The sequence below is a fragment of the Pygoscelis adeliae genome, unplaced genomic scaffold, assembly GCF_000699105.1.
Source record: "Pygoscelis adeliae isolate BGI_AS28 unplaced genomic scaffold, ASM69910v1 Scaffold256, whole genome shotgun sequence".
NCBI classification, from domain to species: domain Eukaryota; kingdom Metazoa; phylum Chordata; class Aves; order Sphenisciformes; family Spheniscidae; genus Pygoscelis; species Pygoscelis adeliae.
Genome location: NW_008824996.1, coordinates 913823 through 937531, shown reverse-complemented (window position 1 = coordinate 937531; position 23709 = coordinate 913823).

Genomic DNA, 23709 nt, shown 5'->3' with positions numbered 1-23709 from the left:
TTAAAAACCAGTGCAAACAAGTTGGCATGCTTGGTGGCCCAGGCCACCAGAACTTCCCAGAACACATTATAACTTATCAAACAGTTGGAGGGAGCCTGACAGGGGAGTCTACCATGACTCCGATTCATGTCTACTGAAGAGTTGATTGACTGAAGCTGTCACACCAAAAATCTCTCTCCTCCTGGAGCTGCCGCCTGGCTCGGGGAACTCAAGAGCATGGGCAGGTTCTGCAGCAAATGGGCACAAGTCAAGGAATGTGTGCGTGACTACTTCCAGTATGAGGAGCGATTTTCTTCATAGCTCCTGTATCTTTTCTGCAGAAATGTTAGCTCTTTAGAGACAGCTCTTGGAAAATTTTAATTTTCACTATGGAATTTTCCCTGTCCTGCCATCCACAGTACTTTATTTGCTTCTTATTCAGACTATGCACTCAAATTCTCTTACTCCCAACTTTTTATCTTTTTCCAGCAGGAGACTCCTGTGGATGTCTTTCCCCTGGCTAGGTGCCGTCTTCTTTTTTATTGGTTAACTGAAAGCCCGAATGTCAAGGTGATTTTTTTTTTCCCTTCCATTTGTTTTTAGGCCTGTGTAATCCCAACACGAGTCTAACAGGGAAATGTAAAACTGGATCTGAGCTGTTTTTAAGACAGTGTTGAGGGGTGGAGTTGGCTGGAGTTCAATTTTGTGCTGAACAGCTCACTATAGCTCAATAAAGACTTGTGTCTGTGTTTTTGTTTATATGGCTGGAGTAGAGCACAGAGTATGCTTTTTCTTTTAAAATCATACATGGACACAAGACAAACACTTCTTAGCTTGTATAAAGACAGGTCATAAAATGAAATCCCAGGAGATGTGGAAACCTATGTTATCAGTCCTTTTTCTACTGGAAGTAACACACTCCAATGCAAACGTTGCTCATGGAAGTTATAGTTTCATGTCTTAGCAAATACATGCTTCCTCTAGGTGACCTGGGGCATATTCAGCATCATATTCACTCAACACACCTATTTTACACAGGAATCAGCCACATGACAAGAAAAAAAAGGAAAAAAAAATGCTAAAACATAAATCAGTAGGGTCTACCTTACTCCAAAGCAGTGTTTTCTGCATGTATGTGTGGGGAGAAAGGATGATTGGGACTTACAAATCCAGGACAGCATCTATTCGCAAACCAGATTGTCATGCTTAATGCATAAGACCCTGCATACTGCTGTATTCAACAAACACAAAAGAACTTTCAAAGCACATTCTATGTCAGGTTTTCAACACTTAACACAGAGGAGCAAGAGTGATAGATAATTATGTTGTAGCCTCTTTTGCTATGGTCCAGTGCCACCTCGTGCTGCCCTGCCCCATGAAACCATCTGCCCCAGTCACACTCTGGCTTCTGCCAGTCAGGGTCATGTCAGAGTCACGCCAGCTCCTGACAGCCAGGCTGCGACCCTCAGTAGGTATGATACCTGGAACCAGAGTGACGGTAACAGCAGCGACACATACACACATTTGTGTGTGTGTGTGTATGCATATATACATGTAAACATACATACAGACTTATACACACATATATTATTTATTAATATATATTTAAAGAATTGTAATATAGGGATTACAAATCTTTTCCTTATTAATAGCCATTTGCTTCAAATCCTGCTTAAACTTGGGGCGGAAACAATGAAAAATGGCACAACTCCGTGGCTTTTGCTAATCATGCTTTAGGACAGCCTCCCAGAGACGTGCTGGCCTGGCAGGAAAAACTGTGCTGCACCTACAGAGGATTACCCAGGGCATCCCAGGGAACAAGCCCACTCAACACTTCTCAATTTGTCTTTGGAGCAGGTCGTGCGGCGCAGCCCCCTCTGCTCTCATCCATGCTAAACAGGGACTCGGCTAAGAATTCCTGACACATGCATATCTGTCCTGAAGCTACCCACAATAGGGATTAAAGAGATGTACAATTTAACCTCAATTCGTAATCCCGCTTAAATCAGGGGCAAAATAAATCACTAAGAGCAATGACAGTACTGTTCTCAGTGCTCTGCATGTGACCCCGGCAGATCCCTTCGGAAGTACAGGAAAGAGCGCTGCATTCACTAGAGGAACATGCTGCGTATCCACTGACTGCTGCATGCTTTCCATACTTCCAAGATGCAAACCATGGTATGGCTAGCAATCATAGACGTATTGAGTTGACTTTCTCAAAAAAATAAATTACTAGACCAAGTTAACTGAATCCCAGATATATTCCCATTTGCTAGACAGGACACGTCTCTCTGGAGAGACCCCCAACAGCTTCAGCAACTGTTGCTTACTCACAGACCCTATCCCTCTTTCTCCTTTTTCATGACTAGTATTAGGAGATTTTTGATTCCCCAATTCTGGGTGCCAACTGTGTCAGGATGCTCTATAATCAGGATGCTCCATTTACTGGGCAAATTTACAGAAAGAGTTTGTGGCAGCTATTTAACAGCTGCGATCACTGAAAAGCTGAACTTCGGGACTTCCATCCTTTTGGAGGAATCTTAACACTTGCAGTTTACTGGGCACTTGTGGTGAGTTTATGTCCTTATTCAGGTCAGAGCTGGCAAAGCATAGGGTTTTTATTTTTTTTTTTAAACAGTGAATTCCTTCTCCCCCTTTTGTGAGGAGACAGGCTTTCTACAGCATTCATCCAGACCAATACTGAGCCATAAACTTATTCCAGTAACAGCATTTGTATCTAAACAAAATGAGGACCAGCCTGCTGTGCAATGCATACACTGTACCACTCCCCATCATGTCGAAATGAGCTCACACCCTGACTCAGTCTCTATAGGTACTCCCCTCTTTGCCTTTAATAGAGTGCATCGTCTCTTTGGGGGGGATAACTGGAATACTATTCCCTGCCAGAAACCTATGGCTCTGAAAAAAAAGAAAATTTTTGCTTTTTAAGGAAGAGCCTAATCCCATTACAAGGTCTGATACAGCTGCAGGAGAGATAAACTGGACAGGCATTTAAAAATGTTAGGTTAGTTATAATAGCCTAAGCTAATCTCTTTCTTACTCCCTGTATTTCTTAATTCCCTTCCTAACACATTGCCTACAGAATTTCATGGCAAATTATTATTTTTTAAACATTATATGTTAGCAATAACCGGGGTGTTCAGATCTGCACTTTCAGAACATTTGAAGGCATGTTCAGAGGTGAGGTTTTTCACCAAGTGTGTTGCATGGGGGATGGATGCAAAGTTTATATTGATCAGGTTTATTCATAGAAATAATTTCTCAGAAATTTGACATTTAAGCCGATTTTTATAGTCTCTAGGAATTATTAAAAAAAACCCACCCAAACTCACAAAATCTCTCTCATTCCCTAAATCCACACTCCGATGGTCTAGCCAGTAGTCTGATCCAGCTGTGCTCTATTTTTACGCTGAGCGATAGTAAATGGAAAGGAGCATTTGCATCACTTCATGCTAGCTGCAATCACACAGCTGTAACCGCTTTGACTTGGATGGGACAAGAGGGAGAAGGTTTCTCGTGCCACAGTGACTGCAAAAACGCTTTTCTACTACAATACCACACCGTGTTATATAGGCACCTGTACAAAAATGGCGTGAGGTATTGACATTCAGATTCAGTAAGTATTTACGCCTGTTGTTCCGAGTTCAGAGTGGCTTGCTCCTCTGGGTGAAGCACAGCACTGGATCTATATTGCCTTTGCTGTGCGTATATCGGTGAAAAGACCATGGAACAAGAAGATACTTTTTGAATGTATTTTGTAAAAGCAGAGAAAACTATTTTTTGTCTTTAATTCCACAATACCTCCTTTCAGATTTATAAAACATTTATAGGAAAAGTTTGCCAGAAAATGCAACTCCTTCTCCTGCTCAAAAATAGGATTATTTTTTAAATTTTATTTTTTTTCCCAGGAAGTTTTTGGTTTATTTTGATCTACCTGTTTGCATTTCCTTTCCAAGCAGAAACAGAACAAAAGTTCACAATTAAAAGAAAAATCCCGTCAAAAAAAAAAAAATTACTACTTTTACCAGACAAAACTTCTGCTTTTGATTTAAACTCCAACTTTTGTTGGCAAAAGGTTTTCAGGCAAAACATTCCAGACAGCTTGAAATTTGAAGATAATTTGAGAATTAGAAACATGACCACCTACCACATCTGTAAAAGCTACTTGTTTCAAACTTTTAAAACGTGAATGCTCATCCATGCAAGTAAATGGACTTGCAAATAGAGCTATCGAGAGCGCAAGATCATTGCCGAAAGCTTCTTAACTGATAGATCTTAGGCTCTGGATAGCCCTGTTTGTAACACTGATGGAGCACTTGTGTGCAGGAAAGCTGGAGTCAGCCTTGCCGTGCAAAGGTTTCAGGAGCTCTACTGGCTGTGAGCAAGGGCACACCATGAACAGCCTGGAAGAACAGAGCCACTGCCCCTTGGCTCTAGGGTTTTCCTCAAGTTCATGCTCAGCTTTTACTTTTAATGCAGTCTACATACTATAGAAGGAGCCGATCAACCTTCTGTAAATACTGCTTCTACCACGCAACTTTCAGTGTTGTATTTTAAATTGAAATATGTATTTTCATACAGATGTAAAATGCGATTTAACCAACACCTACAGTCTTCCATTTTCGTAGACACATTTTGGTCTCCAAAATCATGGAAAATAATTGCCGATGTCCACCTCAGTGCAGATGCACTGCGATGGGTTACAGTAAAATACATTTCATTTCTTTCATTTCTTTGTTCTGCCCTAGTGCCATTTAACTGTCTCGCTCTTTACACATAGCCACGCTGCTTTTATACATCCTTCATCTTATAAAGTGTGCTTCACCAACAGGCTAAGTAAACATTTACAGTGATACATAACGCTTACTGACAACGTCAAGCCAAATAGACTGTGATCCAAGAACAGGCTTGATTTCCCTCAGTCTCCTCTCCTCAGGCAAAAGCTTGAGTGAATAGATGAGCCCTGTTCTGCACCTTGAAGGTCAAAAGAATAGCTTTGACAAACCAACAGGGAAACAAATTCTGGGGCTGACAGAACCTTCCTCCAAGAACCGTCTGCCTCCAGCATCCCAATAACTGAACTTAAAGATTGCTAAGAAAACAGCCCATTTATTATCTATTATCACAGCACAGAATGAGAGAAAATCACTGACGCTCAGATAATCGGCATGCAAACTGCAGACCCATAGCTTCTAACCAGCATTTCAAATTAGACTAGTTGCAGGTTTGGCATTTGAGAGCAGTTTCTTGTTGCTGCATGGGGTTTTCATGCAATTGTACAGGCTTGAATGCTCTGGCCATTATGTTTTTTAACCCCTTCAGTACTGTCAAGATATTTAAATATCAATTTGAATTAGCAAGTTGCAGTAAACCATCCTCCGTGTATGATCAAGCTTCTTCCCATTTTTCTTGGTTTAACACCCATTTTTAACTCTTCCTTAGATCACTCCTTCCCTCAAAAAAGCACCCAGTTCTCTCTCAACCAGTTCTCACCCTGCCTCTGCTTTCTAATTGATTTTGCAGAACCAAAAATAGTTCTGCAAAAATATAAATTGTCCGATGGACTACACAGGCTGTACTGTGAGGTTCTTTGGAGGAAGCTGCAGCTCCTCATTCTGGCACAGCGGCAGATGCTCACCAGCCCCATGCGGGCAGAGGGACTGATCCTAACGAACACACACTGTGCGATTGCCTGGTTCCTGGGGGCACACAGTTACACACTTTAGTCTGCTGCACTATCAGCTAAGCAGCTGAGAGGCTGTGCAGTTGTGCTGCACATGGAGCCCCGATGCCACTTCTGTGGCCACCCTTCTCCCACACCCTACAAGTCCAGGCTGACTTCTGAGGCCCTCATGCCAGCAAAGGTATTAAAGTGAGAGCGCAGCAAAGAAAAGCTGACATAATGCCCCCCAGGAAAGTGATGAAAGAAAGAGGAAATGGATGTTTGGCTTTTTGTCCTCTTTTCTTCTTGAAGTCCCTCATTCATAATATTAATATTGTTATTTAAAACTGTTTAAAAGACAGTGCATCTGCACTCTCTTCCTTCACGGGTTTCAGGAGTCAGGGATTTTTATTGGGAAAAAAAACCCAACCAAGAAACATTTAAAAACCTTACGGGAAGATATTCCCCTATTTCCAGTCCCCATCTCTCTCTCCATTTGCATGCCACAATCTTAGTGTCTTATGTCATAGTGTCTTCTGTCATTTCGCAAGTCTAAATGTACCAGGACCCTGTTGTTGATGCCAATCACAACCATCCCGAGCATGTATATTCTAGAGCTCTTGGTTCAAAGAAAACTCCAGGATACAAAACCACAAAGTATCAGCCTTGTTCCTGGTTCAGGCAGCATTTGCACAGCTATCCCCAGGCAATGCCAGCAGCAGGATGAGGACCACCTGCAGTTATGGGGGCACCCCCAGCCAGGAGGCACCGAGCTGCTGCCGGGGTAGGAGAGGGCCGGCTGTGCCTGCCCTGGTGGACTCTCATCAACTGCAATCCTCTCCATTGCTCATTCCTCTAACCAGAGGGAAATGAGCTTTTCCAGTTTGTCCGTTTAGTCACATTTCTGAACCTTTTAGCAATTCTACTGCTGGTCATAACCTAAACTTTGAGATACCCTATGCTAACCCCCACTCTTGCTCTTTGTCAAGAAGCCTTAATCAAGCGCTCCTCTCTTGTTGGTTTTTCTGCTTGTTAATGAGGGAAAATAATATAGTCCTGTACATAAAGTCACTGAGAATTCATTATTTTGAGTGTTGTCATATTTTCACTCACTGCTTAAAACAATGGAGACTAACCTGAGACTTTTCTGCAATATAAATATAACTGCATATACTTTATGCAAATAACGTCTGGTCTTTGATTTACTTAACTTAGTTTATTTCTGTGTCCTCCATTTTAGTGAGTTTCCCTAAGGTCCTAGTAGATGGGTAAATAATTTTAGTATAAAAGATGCTGCCCATACGTCTACAAATCATTTCCGCATTGCCAGCTAGCCAGCAAAGAATGAGAGGGGAGATGTCTGCTGTAAATTTAACAGAGCTGATTATTTTCAGGCAGATGGACAGAGCAACAAATACTGTAGCAAACATCCACCGAGCCTGACTGTCGTCAGTATTGCATTTCTGCAACCCAACTTTATTTAAATGCTAGCTAATTTTGGTGTTCTCAGTACGTGCCAGAATGCAACGCACCGATCATTCCAGGACAACCATTAATCTAATCTTTGGTCAAGGAAAGAATGTTGACTTTCAGCTAGGAATCAGGCTGGCATTACAGATAACATGTTTGTAAAATGAGAGGGAACCGTGTCCTTGTATCTTTGTCAACGAATCCTGCAGCTTTATATTTACTATGGTCTTAAAACCTATATTCAGACCCTTTTGTGAATCACCCCCTAATTTCTCTTCTTTCTTAGCAAAAAAGGCTTTATCTTCTCCAGTGACTTGTAGATTCCTCCCCCCCCGAAACTCTGTGAGAGAAAATACCTTTTCAATGCACTTGGGACATCACATAAGTGATGCTACCTAAATAACTGACCCACTTCTTAATGGCTTTGCTTTTACATGATGTTTACTTTTTTATTTTTTTAAAACTTTAGTTAGGAAAACTTTCAAAGAGGTTTTGAGATAGTGTCTAAAACCTTCTGGGTTACTTTGAAAGTCTAATTGCAAGTTGCTTTTTTAGTCTTGGATTATTTGATTGTCATGACAGATGGGCAATTTTTGCACAGTCCCAGCATATTGCAGGATTAAGAGAAAGTCACTTCGCATCATGCAAGCAATTCTGGGTTGAATGCATGGAGGCATGACTGGCATTTCCTTCAGCTTCACCCCCATGAAGCTCAGTAAGGTGGATTTACTTGCTCCTTACCACGCTGGCAAGAGGAATACAAACATGCCAGAACAGGCTGGTATGGCACATCTCCTCCTTGTAAGGCACATACAGGAAAATTGTGGTAACACTTTGGTCAAGTCTGCACTCTAAAATTATTAGTGAAGCTACATAGCATCTGCTTTTTCACAGTATTTACTGCATTCTTTACAATGATATTAAAAAAATTTTGTTCTTAGGTCCCTCCATAGCAAAGATAAATGTAAACAAGATCTAAGTCAAGCCAAACTTTTTTTTTTTTTAAAGTTAACTTTAAAATGCCATCTCCAGCGCATGCTTAGTGTTCTGGCTTCACTTGTATTTTTATTTATAAGTAGTATAGACTACCAGTCTGCATTATAAAGCTGACAGTCAAGAAACCACATTCAGTGGTTTGAAATTTCTCTGTCACATCTTTTCCCAAGTGACACAAAAAAAAAAAAAAAAAGGAATTTTGCTGTCCCATTGTCCTGTTTACCTACTGAAGACAAGAAGGGCCTTCTAGAGCTAAAGAGAATTAATGTGGTACTGCGTTCACTCCAGCAACCCAACTACTAAAACCTGCACAAGCTACCAAGTTAAACTGTAAACAGCTCTAAGCTGTCTAAAGATGACCTATTGGGGATGATCTTTGCAACTGCTGTTATACCGGGTATCATTTGTGAGAGGCAGCACCGCACTGTAACACTGCCAGTTATCAGCCACTACAGCCAACTCATTGCACATCTTTTTTGTGTCTGTCCTGGAAACTGCAGGTGGTCCCGCAGTGTTAATGAACGTATGCCTTCCCAAACTGCTCCTTCACTATTGCAGCCTCTTCAGTCTCGCACGGACCAGATAACTGTATAATTTTGGAAAATGCTGGATCCTCTGTGTTTGGTAGCTGCACTGACATGAAGCTGTAGGAAACCCAGTACCAACACAGCTGTCCCTTAAAGTGCCTAGTTCTCATGTAACTGTTTGAATATAGGTACTTAAAAACATAACTGGAGGGGTGGATGGAATCCTTAGTTTTTCTTTTCTTCTTCAGGGCTGTTTTCAGACATCTTCACACATATACCGTCGTGGGGGAGGGCAGTCCTTCCCCCCTCCGAGAAGCCACGGCTTCCCTCAGCCCCCAGCCACCACATCAGGAAGGATTAGCTTCACTCCCCCGCATTGCAGCATCTCAGAGCGCCGTCGTCCCGCTCGCCTCCTTCCATGCGGCCTCACCTTCTCTACCCTTTCGAGTCCATTTTCAAATGACAGGTTTCGTCCTGCTGTCGTGCTGACCCTTGATCTGCAGCAGTAACGGTGCAAACAGACCAGTCACCGTTCGACAACTGCAGTGATGGGCCTGGGGGACGGTTTGCTTTTTGGAAAGAGTTTTCCGATACTGCTGCTTGAACACTACTATGAAAGCCATGTGAGCTTCTACTTCCACACGTTTGTGGTGGAAACGAGATATAGTGTTTTCTGTTTTGGGTAAAAATATCCTACAAATACTTACAAAGTTCATCATGGTGTCAAATGTTAGGACTTGGAAGAAAACAAAACCGTAGGCGCTGAGATAAAAAGCAGTCGGTAGTATATTGTAGCATTCATCATTTTTCTGACTCCAAAGCTCTGTCTCCCACTTCACGGAAATACTGTCTAGTTCAATTATTTCATTATCTTAGCACTATCCACATACCATCTAGCTTTCATTTCTCACCCGTCCAAATTACTGATAAGATACAATACACTAATTTTTTTTAATCAGCTTTTTGACTTGAATGCTTTAAATATTTTGAAATAAAATACATGAGAAAGAAAAGACTTTAGCTTTATAGTATCATCATAATCCTGCTACAGGTTGGGAGGCTTTGCAGGTCAGTTTCCCAATGTAAGAAAAAGACGTATTCAGCTTATTTTTGTATTTTTTTTCCCCTTTCTCCCCTATTTTAGGCCATACACAGAAGGAGACACATAGTATATAGAGTAAAAATTGAGCTCTGGTACATGTTCATAATAGTCATCATCACTCAAAATTTCAGTTTAAGGGAAATTCTACTGCACGAGCATGTCTGAAAAAATGAATAAAGATGATGTTTTAAAACTCAAAACAAGAAGTCAAAACTTGAACTATGTAGTATAAACACAAACCACACATGCTGATGATTTGAAAGAGGTAAAATTGTGACTTATTTTTATGAACTCTTTGCAGTGCAATAATGTCATCGACATAGAGCATGGAAACTTCCTACATTAGTTCCTATATTTAGACCAACTATATCCTACCAGTATTTGCCACAGCACGTTCTAAAATATCATTATACTTTGCCATGTTATCACCTTTTTAATTACAGAACTTCTGTCATTTTAAAATTGCTATGAGTAACTGAACACATTTTAAAATTATCCTCAATTTATTACAAAGAAAATAAAGATAGATCAAGGTCATAGTTTCCTAATGTTATATATAATTTAAAATTTTTCAGTAAAGTAAGAAGCTGCAAGAACTTCTACCCATCTCCTTGAGTCATTTGTACTTTTACATTTAGTTCTCCCAGTGTATAAAACATGTATAAAGTTTCTTTCTACTAATAGTAGCAGTAATGTAATTTTAGCAATCCTTAGGGATCCCTGAGGCTGGGGAAGGCTCCCACATCCCACAGGCTCCGTGGTACACCCTGTACTGGTGTTCACATGCAGGTAACAGCTGTACTTGGCAATATTATGCTTAATTTTGCATTTCAAGCTCAGGTTGTGGTGCAGCCCCCATGGTGCTTAGGGCCAGGAAGAGGAATACAGCATCTACTCTCCCTGTGACCCAAACACACGAGTTCTCTGCCCTGGAGCGGAGGGGTAACACGCAGCCCCCTGCCTAGCCCTGCTGCCTGCCCCCGAGCAGCAAGGAAACGGCCGCCCTCCCCTTCACCTGGTTTTCCTTCTAAAGCTCACGCAAGATCCAAAGCAATTCTGCTCCAGATTTTAGCAATATGGCAAATATGAGTACAAACAAAAGTATGGTTCATTAAAAAAAGACTAGCTACTTAAAATAACCACAGAATTAAAAAGAAGGAAGCAAAGACAAATGTGTCAAAATAATAGTAATTTACAACTTCTGAGTGTTCATAATTGCCATGAATCAGAGAGAGGTATTTTGACAGAACAAAACCAGAAATACTGTAACATAGGTAAAATTCCTCCATCAGCTATGAGACTGTTAACTTGCATTAACTCATTTTGTTGAATATTACTCATACCATACAAACTCCCATAATTTAAACTCATGTCATATCACAGAAGACCATGGTAAAGAATTTAGCATTTAAAATACACAAAAACAGAAATTGGAGTTTTAATCAAGGTAAGGATTAATTTCAGTAGGTGTTCAGTTTGAATAAATTCTGCAAATTTGGATCTGCAAACTTGTATGGTGGTGAACCATAAAGTTAGATGCTACAGCTAATATAAGGTGTTGAAGTATTATTTTGTCTACTAAGTTAAAAAACAAAACAAAAACCCAACAAAAACACACACAACCAGAAAAAACAAACCAAACCAAACCAGAAAACCCCCAGTCTAAGAGGAGTTTCATCTCTTTTGACTTGATAGAGCAGAACTACTAAGCATGAACTAAGCTTTTGGAAAGCAGGAAAACTACTTTATTTATTTTTAATCTGTAGCTTTTTCAGGGCAGAGAAAGGCAGAGACAAAATACTCAGGATTACAGATGACAAGTGACTGTGAAGGACTGTGAAAAGGAACCTTTGGCATCTGAGATGATGGAAACAGCTAAGGAGAAAAGGAAGCAGAGGTCAGGGGAAGCACTTTGAGTAAGACGTGGTGCCTTTCCTTCAAGGCTAAAGTAAATGTTCTTGTGAAAATGAGAAACAAATACGTTCATTTGTCCTTTCAATGGCAGAAAATGTCTTGTTTTCTGCAATTCATTGATCTCTGATAAATTCTTATCTGACTTCTATGAGGAGGGTGCCTGAATGCTTCACAAAAGATGATCTATTTACCTTCAGAATATTTTAGTGAAATAGGGCATTCATGCTCATTTTACAGAGGGAGAAGACAGAGAAACTAAATTACTGACTGAATGTGACACAAGTCATCCCTGGTAAAACACAAAATGGAGCCCACACCCTAGATTATGTCACTAACCACTGCAGAGCCATCCTTTCAAGCTGAATTATGCCACCAATTAAATAACTCCATAACTAGAAATAGATTACATATGCAGTTTTGGAGGTTACTTGGCTCTGCCTTTGTTTTTTTAATATACCAAACGTCTCATTAGCATGCAGGACAGTTTGGTGGGGGGGTTGTGACTGGCAGAGGAAAGTACTGGCTTGCTGATGGACAGCTGAGGGTTCCAGTATACATCTTCATACCATGAAAATTATGTACAACTTTAGTAATACAATCTCAAAAATAAAACACCAAGTGGAAAATCTTCCCAACATGCATAAGCAGGCTGTATTCTTGTTCAGGAAAGTGAGAGTTAAGATGGTTGCCTAAAATATTTTACAACATGGTGGGGTCAAGAGGTGCCCAGAACGTTTAGCCCACCACTGACATCAAACTGAGCAGTCTTTCTTATCTCTCTGTAAGGTGTAAGGGCAGCCAGGAGGCTAACTGAAGAACACTTTTGTCCTACTATTCCTTAAAAATTAAAGGGGATATTTTTTAAATTTGATACCCACATTCCTAAACTCTTAATTTAAAAAAAGTCTAAGCAGAAGGAATGCAGTAGATCTATCTGAAAATACCAACCCCACCCCCCGAAAAAAAAACCCAAAAGACTGTCGCAAAGAAAAGTGTATAATCTAGTCAACATATAAATATACAAAACAAGTCAAAAAGCATGAACAGAAAACGTGCATACTGCCAACAAAAAATCTCAACATAGCATACATACATCTTCAGTATCTTGAGGACTCATATGACAAAGGCACTGTAGCCAAATGAAAAAGAACAAATGTATAATTCATGAGGAATGGCTTTTTAACACACTAGAGCTTTTGGCTGTCTAAAAATAGAATTGTGAAACATAAGAAGCAATAGTATTGTCTCTAAAACTACAATCATGTTTTATTTTTCTAATACTGTCCTCAGTAAAACCTATGATTTGGAGCTCATTCCTGTGTTTTGTAGAGACTTTCTCTCCTGCTGATTTATGTATCTTTACTGGAAGGCATAACCTTATTCCTACCCTTACTTTGCTCTATGTAAATGATTTAGAAAGGAGCATATTTACCAGGAGGTTTAAAGCATTCCTTTGAGTTATATATATATATTTTTTAATATAGCACATATTTGACATGAGATCACACAATGCAGGAAAACGTATTTCACACAGTCAAATCTCTCTCCCATGGTACACCATGTATATAAGATAAGGCAACAGTTGGGAATTAATGCAACGTAAAGACTTTCCAATCTGACCTTCAGTTGTCCTTTGGATCCCCTTTTCCAACTTCCCCCCACCTTTGTCTTTTTTTTCCTATTCCACGTAAACTTCTGTTATATAAGTGAATTGCAATGTTACTAAAAGAAGAAACCCATCTTAAAAGTTTGTGCAAAAATTAGAGGAATTAAGTGCTAAATAACTGGACAAAGCTGGACAACAAGAGCAAAGAAGATCAGAAAGGAAATAAATATACACACAGTGTCTGGTAAAATAAAAATGTAGTACTTGCAAGAACAATTATAAATAATCTTACTTTTTTTTTTTAAATATAGTTGGCAGGTAGCTTTGAAAATGAAAATACATCTCATCTAGCTGACAAGAAAGCACCTCTTACAGGAGATTAGGCACAAGTACACAACTAATGTGAAATACTAGAGACTTCCATCTTTATGTTAATACACAGACTCCAAACCTGCTACAGCCCAATGGACATACAGTAGCTCAACCCCAGAACTGTCAGGCTATGTTATTTTCAGTACAGCAATTATTTCAGTGACCTACTTTTTCTGTGACCAGTTTCCTACTCTAGGCAAGAATCAAAGCATAAAGGAGGGAAGTTTTTATTAATATTATCAAAGATTCCCTCTCTATTTTAGAGACTACATTTGAGTAACAACAGGAAATAAATTTGATGTGGACATTTCTGGTGAAATTCTATTGCAAATCAAAGTGGGTAATACAGTGGTTTCCCCTGCAAGAAACGTGTTTTTATGTTGATTCCTCCTCTAGCTTTTCTAGTGATTAAATGACGAATGGAGAGGCCAGGGTGTGGAGCAGTGCACATAGTTTTGCCAGCTGAGGACCTATAACATAGGAAACATTGTGACTTAGTGCAGCTCATTACTTTCATTTTAAGATATATTTTCAGTTTGAGGAGGAAGACAATTAATAGTGGTCTCATCATTTAAATGTCATGTCCTTATTAACATAGGTTTACATTTCACTATTATTTTCTGGTTTCTTCCTTGCTTCAGGGAGAAAAAAAAATACATTACTGGTGCCATCTAAGTAGCCGATTGTCTCCTGGTTGTGCAGGGCCACTTGCACTAGGGATATATTTGGGCAAGACAAGGGATATGTTTGGGAAAAGCGCTATACTTTTATATCATATAAGGGGTGAGATTCAATCCTAGGGGACCTGCTTCGTACCACCTGCTGGGGAGCATGACCCATTCATAGGAGCAGCCGTAATATTCAAACCTTCCTCACTTTTCAGGGTATGAAAACTAAGGACCAATCTTGTCCTTAATTGAATCTTTTGCCTGTATCATCAACAGAAGTTTTAGTTCATTATTTATCTTTCTATGTAGAAAGAAGCCTCCCTTCAACAGCTGCCTGTAACCATTTCACCATCAAAACTGTCACTACTTTTGCCAAGGGCTACTTCTCTGAGCTCTATTGTCACTGACTCATCAAATCTGAAATGATGTCTCTGACCTTTGAATCAGTTGTCTTATTTTTCTTTTGACACCAATGACAACTGGAGGAAAAATGTAGATGAAACAGAAAATAACAGTGAAAGCAAGCTGACAAGACCAAATCCATCCAGGCAAGCATCAGTTCTTAAAGATGTTGAATGCTGCCCATGAAATAAGGATGCTCTCAGCAGTTGCTGCTTCTCTGGAATTCAGTTGTTAGGCTCTAAATATCTTGAATAAAAAATTTAAAAAGCAGAGGAATACCTGCGGCCGTCTCCAGTGACTTTCAGTGAACACAGAAGAGTCAAAGTCCTTGCATAAGGCCCAGTTCTACAAAAAGCTCAAATCTCTCATACACAGTGAGGCCAGGGAAGGAGACCTCACAGAGCACCTGGGAACAGCCAGTCCTTTTCAGCTATCTCCCAGTACCGTTGTATTCGCTGTACCTAGCTAATTGCAACTCTCAAAAATCAGGCTGTGAGGCTGCCTCTCCAGGCAAAATGATTTGATCTGTCCATGTCCAATGTATTTCCCCTTTTGGATCAGTTAAAATGTATAAAAAAATGATGCAAGTTGTATAACATAGTGCAATATATAATTAGCTATGCACAAAGCCCAAAGTTTGAAACTTGAATGCTAATAAATGCTAAGCCGGTAAATCCTTATCTGGGGTCATCCAGCCTGAAATGCTGTGCTGAGCTTTAAACACAGTCAAAATTCACCCAAGCTATTGATCTGTATGATGAATCTCATTTAGGAATCACGGTTCCCTTTATGAATCCCTTTGAGCTCTCCCAGGCAAATGGAAGACTTGACTTTCCCACATTTAATGGCTAATATCATCCAGGAAAGCAGGCAACTCTTGCACTTGCTCGCAAATCAGTTCTGAATAATTCTTACTCCAACGTCTGTACTTCTGATCTTTGGTCTCCTTGCAGTGTTTCTGAAATGAGGACATCACCCCTCCTTTTTTTTGTTCTGTTCTCACTGGCAGAGATTATCAGAACAAGGTAGTAAACATTTCAACAGAAAATAAAATGCAAAACTCAAGGGACAGTGCTACCCTGAACTGTCAGTTACAATAAAACTTGAGTATGTAACAAATCTCAGCAAGATGAACACATTCTAATGTACTGGCAAAATTTGGGTGCTGGAAAAAAAATGCACACTGGTAATATGAAATGCATGAAGGGAAAAAGGGAGAAATGCTAGAGGAGGAAAGAATTTCTCCTACTTCTGTGACTTCTTTAATAAATGACCTATTTCTAGTTTGAAGCTGAATTCCCCCAAAGAACTACCACCCTTCCAGAATTTGTACCACAAAGTTCAGGCTGCAGATTAATCTGATATTATTGACAATATCAGAGAGAAAACACTCATTTAGAATAATCAGACATAGATATTAATTCATTGATGATGGCTAAATTAAGAAAATTAATTTCAAGTTATAAAATAATATATTAAAAACACTCTCACTGCATGACGTTGTCTCAGAATATGTAATTCATATAGAGAAACAAAGAGTTTAGTAATGAATGAAGGACTTGTGCTCCAGGTTAATTGGGTAACAGTGCATTCATACAATGCGGGGTAAAATCCTAAAAGATAATTACTGGCTCCAAACATAAACATTTCTTGCTCCCTTTTCTAGCCAGTCTCAAATTTGTCTTTTGAAGTTTCATGTCTGTGCTTGCTTTGGGAATTATTTTAATTCCAGCCACAGGGTTCTTCCTTCTAAATATCCATTTTCAATAAATATTTTTGAATAAAGGTGTTTTATGATTCTCACTCACCTGCTTATAGGCATTGAATCATATTTTACTTGATTTATTTCTTGCACTGGCCTTTTAGTAAAGTAAATCTGTCTAGTTGTTTCTAACAGGAGCTTTAGGATAGGCTTTGATAGAAGCAGAAATCTAATTATAACTTTCATTTTCAGTGCAATAAACCATATAACGATAATATTTTCACCTCATGCAGCATAAGGAAAGAGGAGCGAGCATAGTTTTGCACACAGCCTAAACCAGCCTGTAGCCCAAAAAGAAAATCACAAACCAAACTTGAATACTCCGCTTGATTTAATTCTCCTCCATTTAAAATGTCTCCAATATTCAAATCAATCATCCTGTGTTCGTATCGTCTCTAAATTTAATACTAGCGACTTCAGGCAATGTCTGTCAGGCTAAAAATCAATGTGGTACCATAAGCACTATGCAACATCGCATGTTACTGAACAAAAAAAAGCCATCACGTGTTGTATGCTCAAAATGGATGGTACAGATATTTATGACGCATTACTGAATGGAGTTTACTCTTGCATGACTTTGGATTTTTAAAATATATTTTTCAAAACATTATAGCATACAAGTCCATGGTATCCATAAGCACCATGAACTCTTCCTTTGCCCCTTTTCTGACTTATCTGACTGTTAGGCGTTACGTTTAAGTACTGAGAGAATTCATAGTTTGTCTATCTAGTCACAAGCAACCCATGCCAGAAAAAACAATCACAGATAACCATCTCAATAAAAAGAAAAGCCAAAGGTTTGGAGATTACATTATACTCAATAATATGTTTCTTCCAAGGTGAAACTGTGCATTATTACATAGGTAGGCTAAGATTTTCAAATCTGTATTAGGTACGTGTACACCAGCTTCTTCAGAACAAGGCATTCAAACCTCTTGAGCGTTAAAAATGTTGTTCACTTTATGCAGAATTAGGTCAAACGTTGGTTGCCAGAGACAGTTAGCATTACTAAAATCATTACAGTTCTGAATGTCAGTAGCATTCTGTTCTCCAGGTGTGAAAGGAAAAACTCCTATAGGAACACTCTGTTTTGTTTGAAACACCCAGATAATTCCGATAAAAAGTCTTCAACTTAATCTTACTGAATTGTGCAAAGGAAATAACATCTACTTACCAAATCAGTTTGTTGGGATATGAATCACATTTCAGGTTCAAATATTTTTGGCAAAACAGGTTTCCAAACGTATAAATGCATTCAGAGATTCTGCGGAGACAATACAGAGGCAACATCAACGTTTTTGCGGGGTCTGTTTGTTTAGGAGTGTTACAATATTTCACAGTATATCATATGACAATGTTGCAAATCTCTTTTTTTAAAAAAATGGGAATTTCAGTATATATTTTCTATTTCATATAGAGTCAGTCTCTCCCTTTTAGGAACACCGTGTCCTGGAAAATGTGCAATTGTTGGGGTTTTTTGGTTTTGGTTTTTTTTTTAAACAAGAGAACAAGAATTTTCTATTCAGTTACAATAATCGCTTTCCAGCTAGCACATTCATCAAACAATGAGCAATTCACTAGGGTAACATATGCAGGAGCTTGCTTGTATATATTCATATTGTCTTCTGCCTGAAAAGAGTTAAATAGAGCATATAAATGATGAATACAGAGCATCCTGGGATACAAAACAACTAAAATGGGTTAATTAGCGAAAAACATGCATCAGAGTATAAGGCTCAACTGTAAATGTTATGTTTTTTTAAACCTATTATATCTGCTGATAGTGTTCAGGATTACAGATAATATCAAAATAAGAGATGTTAATTTTCAAATGGAGTTGAGTGGAACATATTAAGGAGTAAGAAATATTCATTGTTTGAATAATAGTTCAGATGCAGCCACATTAAACATACATTAGTGAATACATTTCTTTGACATGCTCATATATAAGCATAATATGTAAGTGACCTAGAAAATACAGACATCGTATAATCAATGACAAAAATATTAAGACAGATAAGCTCAGAGATCTTTGATCAAATATAGTCTTTGGCGAGTAAACAAAACATGTTATCCTGACAAAAATATTCTTTGGAGTATTGGAACTGTGAATTCCCGGAGCGGCGCCCTGAGAGGCGCTCTGCGGCAGGCTTGCTGTCAGCATTAGATGGGCGAGAAGATACTGATCTGGCTCACGGTACCCCCCTTAACTCCAGTCCCCTTGTGCAGGGGAATACTCTAATTCCTGTCTGATGTTGCAGCTTTCCGAGTGAAGACTGTATATCCCTCTGTGCTTTGTCGTGTTGCAGAGAGCTGACCTGACTGCTGTCATTTCGACAAACAAGAAATACACCCAGGTTGGTAAAAAGATAAGTTTTATGCACAGAAGTAATGATCTGATTCCTCTCTATTCAAGTGCTGGCAAGGTGTTTTAGGATTTTAAGGACTTTTTTCTTTATCTAAAAGGGTCCTCCCCAGTGCTGTTGCTGCCAAGTTTGTCTGCACTCCTTTCCACCAAATTAGTGAGATTTGCAGGTTGGCTGAAATGAATACTAATAAGCCGTTGGTACTTAATTCAAAATGCTCTGAGTTTTCTCCCATGCCTCTCCGCGTGGTTTGCTGTGTACATGCCTGTGGGCTTCTGAAGGAAGAGACATCAGAACATTTCTTCAGAAGGGATAAGTCTCCTCAAAGGTCTGTAGTTGAAAACAAGAGGCTCATGAGAGCCCAAAATACACTAACTCAAGATAATGACAGTCATTTGGTTAAAACAATCTTCTGGAATAGAGAAAATTTGCAGTTATAATACTGTTTCATAAAGTCTTTGGAATATAATGCATCATGACACAGTTGTGTGCCTATCCACGACCAGTGATCACCCTGTTAAATTTATCTTCTGTACAATGTGCTCGTACAGAACCGTGAACAGCAGAGAAGTGCAATGCTGATAAAACACGAACTTGTCAACAGAGCAGTAAAGTTTGCTACAGTTAAAAGAATTAGTGAAGTTTTCAGTATTTAAGAAATACTTGTGATTTTTGATACCAACACTAAAGTAAAACTGTTCAGTCCTCTTTTTAACGTATGTATTTTTAAAGTAAAAACGACATAACAATTCCAAACACGTGGACAAAGTCTTTTTATACGGATGTTCTCAATTTGTGTTAGGCAACTGACATTTAAATACGGGTTGGAAGAGGATATACATCAGGGTATGCAGATAGAAATGTTAAAATACATATTTTATTTTGACAAGTAAAAGCTCTGTCAGAAGATCTTTGATTCATAAAGCTGGAATACATTCATAGTTTTGAAATATCATATTCACTTCTTAGACAGGTTTATGTCTTAAATACAAACAAATGCACATCAGACAGAATCCTAGCCGGATTTGCTTGAGGGGCTGTAAGAATAATAAGAAAAAAACTATTATTAAGTAGATTTAGCATGAAAGGGAGTGATAATTTTTTTTCAATTTTTAACTGTTTTTCTGAAAAATGAACTCTGCCATTACTGTGTCTAAAACATGAGGTGTGTAATAATAAACACATTCAAATTAACACTTTTTTCATTCAAAAGTGCTGTCTAAATATTTCCTATTGTCCAAATATAACTGAACAGTGATATTCCAAACAAATATAGTTCAGCCCCACCCAAATAAATTCATTACAAAGAAAATAATTATGGTTTATACTAAACTATTTCCATTGGAGAAACCAGATTGCAGCTGACGCTTAATACAAAGCTTTTTGAACAGAAATATTAAATCACTGCATCTTCTGGAAATGCCACCTTTCCAGTGCTAACAGTATTTCAAACCCTTTTTAAATACTGTAATTGCAGATTTTTATTTTTTTTTTTTACTCCTTACTTTTAGTCATCTTGTAAATCATCCAGATAGATCCAATATGTAACTAAGACTGAGAATGTATGAAATACATAGAAACTAAGGATGTATCAGAAGTCTGGCTTTTTTTCCTCCTCCTCTGTAAGTAAACACCTTTCCTTTCAAACCACTGAGTATCTGCCACCCCCAAACATGGCCTGTAGTTCCTTATTACGCTGCGGGACAACACCTTTACTTTGAGTACCAATGGTGTGAGCTTTGTACTATCAGCACTAGCTAGCAGGTCTTCAGGCCTTTGGATTTAATTTGTTGTATTCCTCCTCAGCGCCTTTGGATTTAATGTGCTGTATTCACTAATGGGCAACAAAATCACATAATAGATAGTTAAAAGTTTCTCGTAGAATTCTGCTGATATATTTATAACAACAGGGTCCCAAAGCTACAAATTAGAGTAAAACCAAACTGAAACCAGAGGCCAAGCTGCAAAGTTCCTGTGACTCTGATGTCTGAACACGATGCAGCAGTACGGTACTTTGTGATGACAGCATGTAACTAGAAAAATGGATACAACAGAGCGGAAGTCTATCCAGGGACTTTGTATTCCCAAAGCATGGACAAAGCCACTAGATACCATTTTACCTCTGTTATTGTCAATGTCATCCCCATAAATACAACATTCTCACTTGCCCATGATGGAGAATCTTTGAACCAAACCAATATAGATAAATAATAGGCAGGGGATCTACCCATGTAAAATTTCCAACACAGTTTTCTGTCGGAGGTTTCAGAAATGTGATTTCCTGTCAAAAATCTGTATCGTTGCCAATCCTTAACTTGAAGTGCCTTGAGGCAAGACATGTTTTATTACCATATAAGCAAACATGCATCCAGCAGGTAAAACTAGTGAAAGCTATCCCTCCTTCTGTTCTCTGTCCTCGTGTAGTCAGTCATGGACTGAAATAAAAGTATCAAGACTCTCCAAAAACAGTCAGAGCAATGAAGGGACTTTCCCACCTCGCATTTAGAAGACAAAGGTGAGCTTTGGCACACTGATCCCTCCTTCCTTAAGTCAAAATTAAAGCCAGTTTTTTAAGAGCCAGTATCTTTTTAAGTCACAAACTGAATAAAAAGGTCATGCATAGCCCCAATAGCAATATCTCTTTTCTGTCTGCACAATCAGAGTCAACGACCTGTTTTTTACTGCAAAATTGTGTAAGGACTGAAGCTTCAGCTAAGCTCATATAAAGAATCCATTGAGCTGACAAAAATATCAGCAGGTGTAGGAATGAAATCAGACAAAACATGAGCTGGTACACAGAGAGGTTCATGTGGTTTTATCTCCACCGTAAGGGAGAGGGAAGGCGTGTGGCTCAGGCTTGCCAGAGCCCTTGTCCCCATGCCAGAACTGCCAGGGCTGGCTGTCAGAGGTGGTGTTTTAGGGAGGGCTGTTATCCCCGGAGCTGTTGCTTGACTAGAAACATCAGATGTCACATCGATACCATGGCCGTGTAGAAGTCAAAAATAGGCAGGCAAAGAAGCAGGAGGATTTGAACTGTAGTGTGAACATACAGAGGCTTCATTTCTGGGAGACGGGATGGTGACAGTAGGTTATTTCTGCAGCTACCGGAGGAAGGAAAATTCCCATGTGCTTTCAGGAGGACTGTTGGATGTAGAGCCCTATTAAGACCCTGGAGCTAGATCCTGTGCCTGTGCATACACAGATGTGCTTCAGTGTTATTTCTTGGGCAATTCCCATACCAAATACTGTGTAAACTGAAAAATTTCCAGAGATATATATGACAAATGAGTAATTTTTTTTGCTGTGCAGTTGCACAGGAGTCAAGACGTCCCACACCTGTATAGTAAAACTCCTCCCAGCACTGCAGCACACGTGGCCATTGGCATGATCCAGTTGCACAGCCAGGAAGTACTGGCATTGCATTTCCCAGTAGATGGCCAGTTAAGCTCTCGGGACATAAGGAGCACCTGCCTTTTTGAGTTAGTACTTTTTCTATTTTGCTATGTATCACTCCATATAGTCATCATCTCTATCTCTTAGGGTGTGTGTTTCCCCACTTTCTTGGTCCCGTAAAACTAGTGTAGCTCGTTAGCCCGATCCTCATCCAACAGCTATCCTGCTGGGACTGAAACCACTCCCTGCCTTCCCCCATTTGGTGACTGAGCCTACGAAGCGGCCACTGGCATTGCAGAAGAACAGGACAGCCCTCTACAACAGCTTGCGGAATGTATATAGGCATAACAAGAAGTTTTTTATATTTCCTTGTATCTCAGAGAGGCCCCAAATATCACCAGAAACAGACCTGTTCAGATAGGTCGCTGTTTCTTTAGGAGTTAACCAAGTCTTTCTGGAATGGATAAAAAGTTTATCACATAATAAAAGAACTAAATGACAATAGCCTTATTTTGTGCTTGGCTAGAGACTTCCTTCAAGTATCTGCTCTTATATTACTATTCCAAATGGAAGAACAAAACAAAGCAGGCTACATAAATTGTCTACTAGAAATACTGCAGTTAAAAATATGACCAGGAATAACCCTGCATTTGAAAAATAACTGTGAAGTTTGCCTTATTGAAATCAAATGTCTTAGCCACAACCACAAAGTAAGGGTCTGGATTTTCATCATAAAATTTCTTTCCATTAAAAAAAAATATTTTCCATATTAAAAACAATTGATTTGCTGCAACGAAGTTTCAGTAAGTCTCTTATTGAAAGAAAATGCAAGAATCAATTAAATGTCAAGAAAAGGGGGGGGGGGGAGAAAACAAGATGAAATGTGAGCAGATGCACACTCCAGAGTTCAGACTTTTCTTGTAGGTAATTAATATGCTCACATTATTTAATTGAAACATCATGCATCCTACCACATGTTGTTCCTTAACCAGTCAACACATATGGACTATGCTTGCAGATAGAAAAATTCTTGGGAATCATGGATTCTCTAGTGAGACGAAAATGATGGATGCATTTTTAAGGAAGGAAGGATATATAGGATTGGGTAATCAGCAATGGTCACTTTAATTAAAAGCATGCCCTTATGATGTGTTTACATTGCACAAGAGTATTATGAAACATATTTAGATAAATGTTTGTGTTCTCAGTTTTTATACTTTGTCAGATTGCATATAAACTCTAATTCTAATAAAATACAGCGTTAAACCTTGCAACCACTATGACAAACAGCCTTGTAAGTGGCTGAGTAATTCCATTATTCTCTCTCAAATTTAACTTCCCCATTAGTGGTGTTGCAATTTGATAAACTAGGGGAGCAAGGTAGGTCAAACATTTTGGTTCAGCTTATTCTAAATAGAGTGCCAATCAGGGGGAAAACAAACAAACAAACAAACAAACAAGTCCTAGGA